Source organism: Neodiprion virginianus, chromosome 4, assembly GCF_021901495.1.
Source record: "Neodiprion virginianus isolate iyNeoVirg1 chromosome 4, iyNeoVirg1.1, whole genome shotgun sequence".
Classification (NCBI taxonomy): Eukaryota; Metazoa; Arthropoda; class Insecta; order Hymenoptera; family Diprionidae; genus Neodiprion; species Neodiprion virginianus.
In genome coordinates this window covers 25302288-25312668 of record NC_060880.1, presented here as the reverse complement: position 1 = coordinate 25312668, position 10381 = coordinate 25302288, and the positions used below count along the sequence as shown (strand labels likewise).

General features: G+C 37.7%; 1 protein-coding gene and 2 long non-coding RNA genes across 6 annotated transcripts in view; all 3 read left to right on the top strand.

The window, feature by feature from the left end:
* LOC124302558 (heparan-sulfate 6-O-sulfotransferase 2) overlaps positions 1–2054 on the top strand; it is a 44718-nt gene extending 42664 nt beyond the window's left edge. Inside the window, exons 7-9 of one of the 3 annotated variants that reach the window (XR_006907727.1) lie at positions 318–405; positions 791–928; positions 1015–1604. The gene's annotated coding sequence lies outside the window, so the exon portion shown is untranslated. Of the gene's footprint in view, positions 1–317; positions 406–790; positions 929–1014; positions 1605–1791 lie in introns of those variants that run through there. The other 2 variants (XR_006907729.1, XM_046758842.1) reach the window with 2 other exon arrangements.
* Positions 2055–5181: 3127 nt separating this feature from the next.
* LOC124302564 (uncharacterized) lies at positions 5182–6226 on the top strand. 2 transcript variants are annotated; one of them, XR_006907733.1, is made up of 5 exons: positions 5193–5230; positions 5291–5350; positions 5411–5496; positions 5780–5881; positions 6121–6226. It is a non-coding gene; the product is annotated as an uncharacterized LOC124302564 (long non-coding RNA). The 2 variants fall into 2 exon arrangements; XR_006907732.1 differs by having other exon boundaries at positions 5182–5350; positions 6121–6217.
* A 286-nt stretch (positions 6227–6512) lies between these two features.
* Positions 6513–7218, top strand: LOC124302563 (uncharacterized). The gene is made up of 2 exons (XR_006907731.1): positions 6513–6569; positions 7031–7218. It is a non-coding gene; the product is annotated as an uncharacterized LOC124302563 (long non-coding RNA).
* Positions 7219–10381: the final 3163 nt, after the last annotated feature.

Below are 10381 nucleotides of genomic sequence, written 5' to 3'. Positions count from 1 at the left end.
AGATGCAAATGAACCCGCACAGAGTACTGATCGTGAGGTGAAGAGCCACCGGTAACAAACTGTAGTGAAAAGCAGGTTTTCTCAGTCAATTCAAATGTCGCCGATTTTTTGAGAACCCTGGATGTTTTATTCGGAGATCGATTTGGATCGCATTGTCAAAGTTCAGATAATAACCAATGGAATATGTATCTTTCATTTCGTTAAAATTTGTATGCAAATTTTCATCTGCGTTGAGATTTTGATTTGTTGCAGTAAATATAATATGGAAATGAAAAATATGATCACGATGTCAGCAATAATTTTTTCTCTTATTTCAGATGCGAAATTAGCCCATTGGGTAGTAGGTACTTATACCACGACACGATCTGAATAATATTTCATATTATTTGCATGGCTTAATACCGTGTAAGTTATTTATTATATGTATATTATGTATAATACCGGTTAATACGAGTTTTGAATCTGAGTTCTTAACGTCAAATTCTGGTTTCTCCCAAGCAACTAATAAAGAAAAACAGTTTCATTGGATAAAGTTTGTTTTTTACTTCGACCTGCTGGTTATAATATCTATGAAAAAATTGAAGACTTACGTATCATCGTAAAAAAGACAAAAGCAAACTTTATCAGTAACAAATGAAGATTTTGGTTATTATTCGATGTATAGAATCAAAATTTATTCATTTAATTAATTTTTTTTTTTAATGATCTGAATAATCAATTATGTTGTATAGTATTGTTACACTATTATTTTCACTGCTTAAAAGAATAATTATCGTTTCAAACATGTCAGAATTACTGGAAAATGGAGAGTTAATTTCGCGGTGGAGTTTCTCGTCTCTGTAAGCCTCGAACAAGGACGTCAACTTCACTCTAGTATAAATCTGCGAACTACAACCAGCACGATAAACAACAGTTTTCTGACTTGACGGTAATGCGATAAAATTCTTGTCTTCACTGTAAACTTAGATATTTCTTGGTATTATTATACGTATAATAAATTTTTCTAATATGTAGGCAGATGCTGTATATCGTGCGCCAATTTTGGAAAATTCTGTTGGATTGTGAATGAGGATTGCTGATACCTTGTTTAAGGCAAATGAAATATATATATATATTAAATTTTTTATGCTGTGCGGTTGCGCGGTAATGAAACTGTTATAATATGTTATTAATTAGGGTGGTAATTTTATTCGTTTATTACTCAGCAATATTTAATTTGCAACAATAATAACGTTAAAAATGTGTGCAACAATAAATGAATATCGATTCGTGAATCGTTTGCTATTACATAATGATGATTTTATTCCTTTACTAACGACGTAACATTAAATTGACTTTGAGCCAGATAATTCGTTGTTATATTATAATCCAATGTGATGGAGTATGTGAAGTGTATTCGTTGACAAGATCCTGCATATTTTACTGTGATCGCGCAACTCGTTTAAAAGTTGATCAGAAATTAATGCGGTCATTTCGTTAAAAAATCGAAATAATCACCATCTTGTACTATCAGTGAACATTCAATTCTTATTTTTAATTATCAAATGCGATATTATTCGGCAATAAACCCTTTCACTTTGTGCTATCGAGAATCCAGCTAACGATAGTCGCCACCTAGCGAGAAGTAGTGAACGGTATTTATTCACATATTCATGCATCAATTGAGTGTAAATTTTAATTTCTGTCGTGGACGAAGCGATGCCAATAATTAAGTTACCGCCTAACGTTTCACACGGCGCAATATTGCCACACGTGCAAGTCGAATATTTCTTTACCCAACTGTGTTTACAGGCTGCAGGCACACTCTACCGCAAATCTCGATCTGTATCTGGGTTAAATGTGCACAGCTCGTCTCGTGACGAACAGGTCGTATTATGATACGAAAACTGAGCGATATGGTGTTCTTAATGAGACGTAAGTTCGGTGCAAAACACAAGTTTAATCATTATCAACGAAACTAATTGAGAAAAATTATTTGTAATTTCAGCACAGTTTTTTATACTGAAACGGTAATGTTTAGATCAAGTTATACTTGCCGTTGTAAATTATTCAGTTGCGACAATTGCGACACTGGAACAAAAGCAAGACAGATATTTTTTTTTTTTTTTTTTTTTTTTTTTTAACCTATTTACGAGCATATTATTTACAGGAACATTTTATTGCGGTGAAAACTGATTGCTGACTTGATTTGCGGGTCGCAATCTTAGTGGTGTGGTTCTTTGTGATAAGTTTCAATACAAACTTCAGACTGTTGTTCTTTTGCGCGACACTGGTGATACGTTGAATCAAGAATTGTCGGCCAAGGATTTATCACGTGGGGTTTTATTTGCATGAAAATGGAGAATGCGGTTGAATGATTCCTCGGTATTTTTAGAACAAAAAGAAACAGTTGACAACGCGTGAATAGCTCAAACACACGTCGAGAAAACAGTTACTTGCAATTTTTTAATCATATTGTGTTTCGGTCATCTGTGCCTCAATCTTTGTTTCTGCGCATGTACGTTCGAAGATTTCTTTCTGAGAACCGGAAATTTTTTAGTATTTCATCAGATGGGCTGCGACTTGTACCGTATTCTGAAAATCTATTAAAATGGCCTCGGTTGGAAAGCATTATTCACAGAATTGTACACAGCACAGTTAATACAAAGTTGCGTAACGACAGCGCTATTTGATTTCTAGAAAATATATTTTCTCTGTAATACCAAACCGAAGTGATGTGAAAGTCGGCGGATGTTGGGTTTAACCAGAATCCTCTAGACGTGGAATTTGATTAAGGGGGGATTTACTTTTTCTAAACTGAAAATAATACCTTTTTGGATCATTTTTGCTGACGAAACTATCCGGTCGATTAAATTCGAGCTTTGCACATATATTTGTTATGTATTCAGGTAATTACAAATTTTTTTTCAATCCTTTTCTTGCTGATGGACGCCTGCTACCCATTCTCGACCATGTCGTTGCTCCGTCGCTGGTTCGCATGTTGTCTTCAGTCCAAGCGATCTGAAACAAAGAAATCGTCTTGCCGCAAGAAAATTACTGAAAAAATTGTGTAATTACCTGAATAACGTCCAAATATTCTTCACATATGCGTAATAGATATCCCAATGGCAAAAAAAAGGCTGATGACTCTGGATTTTTTAGTCAGAAGTTTGCCAATTTTCAATAATAATAGAACAAGTTTTTCGATACCTGATATCGACGTCGCCTTGCAAAAGATATCGATTGCTCATGGTTTCGAGTCGCCGCGAGCAGCGGGTCAAAAGTTAGAGCCTGAAAACGCAAAATTTCCAACGTATTTCCCCAGCCGTTGCTCCAATATAGTTTTGGATGCATTTTATGGTTTCCTTGGCGTTTGATTAGTCTAGAAAGGTTCATTGGAATCGATTCCAATAAAAATAATTTCTTGTTAAAAAATCGTAGAAAAAAGAAGGTTGCATTATTTCAGCTGAAATTGATCGCGCAGGGTTCCGGGTTAGTGGGAGCAGCTAATCAAAAGTTGAGCAAAACATGATACTTACACTAGGGTTTTGAAGAGATGGGGGAAAAAATGGCAAACTCAGAGCTTTAATGTACCCGTTTTATTTTATTCAATGTGTTCTGATTTCGGTACAATTGTTTAGGTGTCAGTGTATAGTATTTGAACATGTGGCCAAATATTACAATAGTCAAGTTCGCAAAATAATGTCAACAAATCATCTTTAAAATGTCTAAAACTATGAATCTGATGGTTAATTGAAATAACACAGAAAATGCAGACAACCGGTCTTCAAAATGGGAATACAATACTATGAAAAGTCATCAGCACAATCAATGAAACACACAAATAGGCTCAACTGACATCACACATATCATGTCGAGTAAGACGATCATCTCACCTTCATCTCTAATCCCGTGTTAGCACATCTTCTGTTTTATCCAGGTTCACCATGCCTAAGATGGTGAAACAAAAAACAAACTTATCTCATTTAATATACGTAAACATATACAACAATAAATAATTATGGATTATTAATCGTAAAACATCAGTAGACTACAAGAAAACTTAAATGAACGAATCAATTAGCTCAGACTTGTATACAATAATCGACCTAATTATGCACGTACCCAGAAAAGGGAATAGTGACGGATACCAAGCAATACGAATAGCTAATTATTGCTCGAAACACTGTATGAAATTCAGGGAATATTATTACCGTAAAACCGCGGCCACTTGGGGTAACATATTGTCAGTCACTGTGACGTAGTGATTGCTCGTTGGTAAGCACAAAGTACATTGTACTATTGTTATTGACCGTTCCTGCAAAACGCACTGATTTCTGGATCTACATAATGGTCGTAACATTCGACGATCACAACGTCGGTACTGACGATACTCTGCCTTATCACGTTTTCCTAGAGTCGAAACTTGGCGTCGTACTGGCTGACAATGAGTTACAGCCTGCAAAGCAGTTATATTAATATTAATAGTTATTACAACAACTTTTCATTTGCTCTCTCGATCTTGAGTTTTTATAGGCATAGAATCGAACCGCTGTTTTAGCTAGGCGCAAGTGAAGTATCTACGTTGGGTAGAGAAGCAGAATTTTTATCGAAAAGTGTTCGTATGGAAAAAAATTCAGAGTAACTGTAATACATCACGGATGCGCTAATTTTGATCCAGATAAAATTGATGCTCCGTATATGCGACAGTATTTAACACAGTGTCCTGATTTAAAGGCCTAAATAGGTGATTGTTGGCGATTTTTTTTCTGATAGAGAGAGAAAGAACAAAGCTTCTTACAACTTCAAGTGTATTTTAACGCACATTTGAAAGGTAGAAGCAAAAAATTTTATCATCCAACTGTCGCAGAACGGCAGTTCATCATACATTATATCATCATACATCATACATCATCGTACACACATGGTATAAAAGTTCGAAACCAAAGTTGGGATGTTCGGATGTTCAGAAAATGACGTCGCCTAAATTTTTTTTTCTCTTGACGTCATTGATCAAGAATCAGCTAGTCGAATTCCTCAGTCTGGAAACAACCGCGCAGTAGAGCGGACGCATGAGAGTCGCGCTCCGCAAATTTCGAGTACCGGGTTCTCAACCTCCCGGATCCCGCGCTTCGGGTCCGCTACGTATTTCGAGTACCGGGTTCTCAACCTCCCGGATCCCGCACTCCGGGTCCGCTACCTGGTGAAACTCGACTTTGGGGACAAGCGCTTCGTAGTTTCCGCGCTCCAGGTGCGCTACCTGGTGAAACTCCACTTCAGGAATGAGCGCTCCATAGTTTCCGCGGTTCAGGACCGCTACCTGGTGAAACTCGACTTCAGGGACAAGCGCTCCGTAGTTTCTACGCTCCAGGTCCGCTACCTGGTGAAGCTTGAATTTCAGGAAAAGCGCTCCATGGTTCCAGCGCTCCAGGTCTGCTACCTGATGAAACTCGACTCTCGGAGGACAAGGAAGACGAGGAGAACAAGGTGGACGAAGAGAACGAGGATTTCTGCACGGTGAGTATAACATTTTTCTACTATTCAATGGCAATTGTGATTTTATTCTATCCAAAATTTTCGAACTTGTTATGTTTACAATAAATTATTTCAATTCATATTTCGCCCAAGTCGTAATTCAGTAGCTATCATCGTGCTAGTAAAATTTCTATAATTTTTTCTAATTTTCTCATAATCTTCTTGGTAAAATCTGTCCATAAAAAAATGATATTATTCGTTAGACAATATTTTTGATGTGTTATAATACTGAAAATATTTATTACTATTCCATGTATAACCCGAGGTCGTTATCGGTGGGTGTTGGAGGTGGTCTGAGGTGAACAAGAAGGAGGACGAGGAAGACGTGGAGAACAAGGTGGGGGAGGAGTACGAGGATTTGTGCTCGGTGAGTGAAACATTTTTATAATATCTGATGGCAATTGTAATTATATTTCATCTAAAATATTTCAAACTTGTCATGTACACAATGAATTATTTCAATTTATTTTTCCCGAAGCACATATTCAGTAGCTTTGAATGCGCTAATAAAATTTATTATTTAATTGATGAGTTCATTAATTACATTAATCCTTACACAATATTTTTGATGTGTTCATATACTGAAAATATTTATTACTATTGAAGGTACAACCCAAGGTGGTTATCGGTGGTCGTCGGTGGTCGTTGGAGGTGGTCGGAGGCGGACGAGGAGGAGGACGAGGAAGACGAGGAGAACAAGGCGGACGAGGAGGACAAGGACTTCTGCACGGTGAATAAAACACTTTTATAATATTTGATGGCAATTGTAATTATATTTCATCTAAAATATTTCAAACTTTTCATGTTTACAATAAATTATTTCAATTCATTTTTTGTGCAAGCACATATTTAGTAGCTCATGAAATTTATTACGTATTAATAGATCATTTAATTATATTAATCCTTACATAATACTTTTGATGTGTTCTTGTACTGAAAATATTTATTACTATTCCAGTTATAACCCGAGGTGGTTAGCAGTGGTCGTCGGGGGTGGTTGGCGGTGGTTGGAGGTGGTCGAGGTGGACGAGGTGGAGGACGAGGATTCGTGCTCGGTGAGTTTAACATTTTTACAATATTTGATGAAGTAGAATCAGCATCAGGAGTAGGATCAGGGGAAGATGTAGAAATAGGAGTAGAAGTAGGAGTAGTAGTAGGAATAGGACTCGGAGTAGGAATATGAGAAGAAGTAGGAATAGTAGGAGTTGGAGTGGGATTAGGAGTAGGAGTAGTCGGAGTAGGAATAGGAGTAGTCGTCGTAGTAGGAGTAGGAGTAGGAGTAGGGGCAGAAGTAGGTAGGGCGGGGTGGGTCGTGTGAGGGGAGGGGAGGGGTGGGAAGGGGATATTATCATATCAAGTTATCAGTAATAAGCAATTGCGGGTAAAATATTAGCTTACTTTTGTAAGTATTTATGAATATAGCCTCTATGAATATTCATTGTTGATATATAAGGTCTGGCAACGTACCTACTTTCTGTAAGAGATGTTGAAGATTTTTAACATAATTATGTTTCAGTTCTGTGCCCCACCTAGTGATCCACTAGTACATATCCTCCGACGTGACATCGCTGTGCTACGTATGAAGGGGAAAAGATTGATTAAGATGCAAATTGCTCCTCTCTTCTTGCCATTGTGCTTTCAGCCATTGTTGTGCCGTGTGTTTAAAATTTAGGACAGTATATAATATAGAATAACAGGTACAGCTACGAACATAACACTACAATAAATCTCATAGAAATGAGCTCTCATTGAGATTTCCCTGTATTTATAACTCGACACGAGAAGGCAAAAATCAATGTAATGCCATCTGTAAGGTAATTTGACTCGTGTTTGCACAACGAGAACTCGTTGGGCATTTTGCGGTGAAATTTGAAAAATTGTTGTACAAGAAATTAAATAACTGTAAAAATGGAGAAATAATATTATCTCTAATAGTGAATGTAGCTAATACAGCTTTAACCGTATATTGATTATGTTAATGATCTATTGTGACAAGATCGGAATTAGATAAGCTCTCTAAATACTCTTTTCTGGACTATTAATTTATATCATGTATATGTAAATGTATACTTCTTCAGTTTATACAATCACTGCACTAGGATTACCCTTGCCACGTTTTATGGTGCGCTTGTGTAATTTGTATATTATTAACCTTACGTTTTACTCTATTTGCGACAAGTTATGAGTGTTTCTAATTTCTTGGCAATTATTTATGTACACGTATGTGTATATATGTATATGTATACTTATGCATGTGTATATACATATGTACACATATTTAAAACTAGATTTTTACAATAAACACAGAGGTTTTAGTATATTCACATACGGAGTTCTGTGTATAGGTATACTTGAACTAAAATATCCTTATCTCTAATACGGAGTTCTTCGTAATTCGCATTTGTTCTTGTAACCCAATGTCCTACATACGATGGCAAAAATCGAGATCCAACTTAACTGAGTCTCAAAGCTCTGTTGACATAAAAGCAGCTATTTGATAGAAATTATAGTTTATAGTTTACACAGCCCATTGGATGATATTTCATTACAAATACATATGTTTCAATGTATTTAGGAATAATTTATCAAATATACGATCAAATTGATGCACCGGATCATCGTCGACTTTAACTTTTGAAATGTCCTACCATTTTCGAACACCTCCTACCTCCCCCTGCCACCTCCGACCATCAATGGCCACTTTCGACCACCCCCTATCACCTTCTGCCAGCGCCGACCACCTCCTAACATTTCCGAACACCTCCAACCATCCTATTTACCTATGTTACCAGATTAGCTATGATATGAAAAGAGAAGAATTATTCATTTCGAAATGGGATTCTATTCAACGCGCGCTCGATGTATTCCATAACATTAGTATTCATAATTATTCCAACAACTTTTCATTTGCTCTCTCGATCTTGAATTTTCATAGGCATAGAATCGAAACGTTGTTTTAGCTGGTCGCAAGTGAAGTATCTGCGTTGGGTAGAGGAGCAGAATTGTTTTTCGAAAAGTATTCGGATGGAAAAAAATTCAGAGTAACTGTAATACATCACGGATGCGCTAATTTTGAACGAGATGAAATGGATGCTTCGTATATGAGACGGTATTTAACGCTGCGTAGTGGTTTAAAGACCTAGAAATGTGATAGGGAGAGAAAGAACGACGCTTCTTAACACTTCGAGTGTATTTTAACACACATTTGAAAGATACGAGCGAAATTTTTCATCATCCAACTGTCGCAGAACGGCAGCGTTATTAGCCGACCCGTTCACTGAAGAATATATCTTCAGTCAACGGCTGACCATCGAAGGGCCTGGCCGCTTGAGTCTGGAATCGGCAGGAGAGATAAAGTGCGTATTTCTTGTATGAAATGTGAAAGCTAAAATCATTATACATCATATCGTATCATCATACCTTATACATCATACATCATACATCGTACATCATACATCGTACATCATACATCATCATACATAGTATCAAAGTTCGAAACCATAGTTTGGATGTCGGACGTTCAGAAAGTGACGTCACCAATTCAAAATCAGCTAGCCGAATTCCTCAGTCTGGAAACAACCGCGCAGTAGAGCGGACGGATGAGAGTCGCGCTCCGCAAATTTCGAGTACCGGGTTCTCAACCTCCCGGATCCCGCGCTTCGGGTCCGCTACGTATTTCGAGTACCGGGTTCTCAACCTCCCGGATCCCGCGCTCCGGGTCCGCTACGCGGTGAAACTTGACTTCCAGGATAAGCGCTCCGTGGTTCCTGGTTCATGTTTACAATAAATTATTTCAATTCCTTTTCCGCGCAACCCCAAATTCGGTAGCTGTCAGTCCGCTAATAAAATTTCTCGACTTCCAGGATAAGCGCTCCGTGGTTCCTGGTTCATGTTTACAATAAATTATTTCAATTCGTTTTTCGCGCAACCCCAAATTCGGTAGCTGTCAGTCCGCTAATAAAATTTCTCGACTTCCAGGATAAGCGCTCCGTGGTTCCTGGTTCATGTTTACAATAAATTATTTCAATTCGTTTTTCGCGCAACCCCTAATTCGGTAGCTGTCAGTCCGCTAATAAAATTTCTCGACTTCCAGGATTAGCGCTCCGTGGTTCCTGGTTTATGTTTACAATAAATTATTTCAATTACTTTTCCGCGCAACCCCAAATTCGGTAGCTGTCACTCCGCTAATAAAATTTCTCGACTTCCAGGATTAGCGCTCCGTGGTTCCTGGTTCATGTTTACAATAAATTATTTCAATTCGTTTTTCGCGCAACCCCAAATTCGGTAGCTGTCAGTCCGCTAATAAAATTTCTCGACTTCCAGGATAAGCGCTCCGTGGTTCCTGGTTCATGTTTACATTAAATTATTTCAATTCGTTTTTCGCGCAACCCCAAATTCGGTAGCTGTCAGTCCGCTAATAAAATTTCTCGACTTCCAGGATAAGCGCTCCGTGGTTCCTGGTTCATGTTTACAATAAATTATTTCAATTCCTTTTCCGCGCAACCCCAAATTCGGTAGCTGTCACTCCGCTAATAAAATTTCTCGACTTCCAGGATTAGCGCTCCGTGGTTCCTGGTTCATGTTTACAATAAATTATTTCAATTCCTTTTCCGCGCAACCCCAAATTCGGTAGCTGTCACTCCGCTAATAAAATTTCTCGACTTCCAGGATTAGCGCTCCGTGGTTCCTGGTTCATGTTTACAATAAATTATTTCAATTCGTTTTTCGCGCAACCCCAAATTCGGTAGCTGTCAGTCCGCTAATAAAATTTCTCGACTTCCAGGATAAGCGCTCCGTGGTTCCTGGTTCATGTTTACAATAAATTATTTCAATTCGTTTTTCGCGCAACCCCAAATTCGGTAGCTGT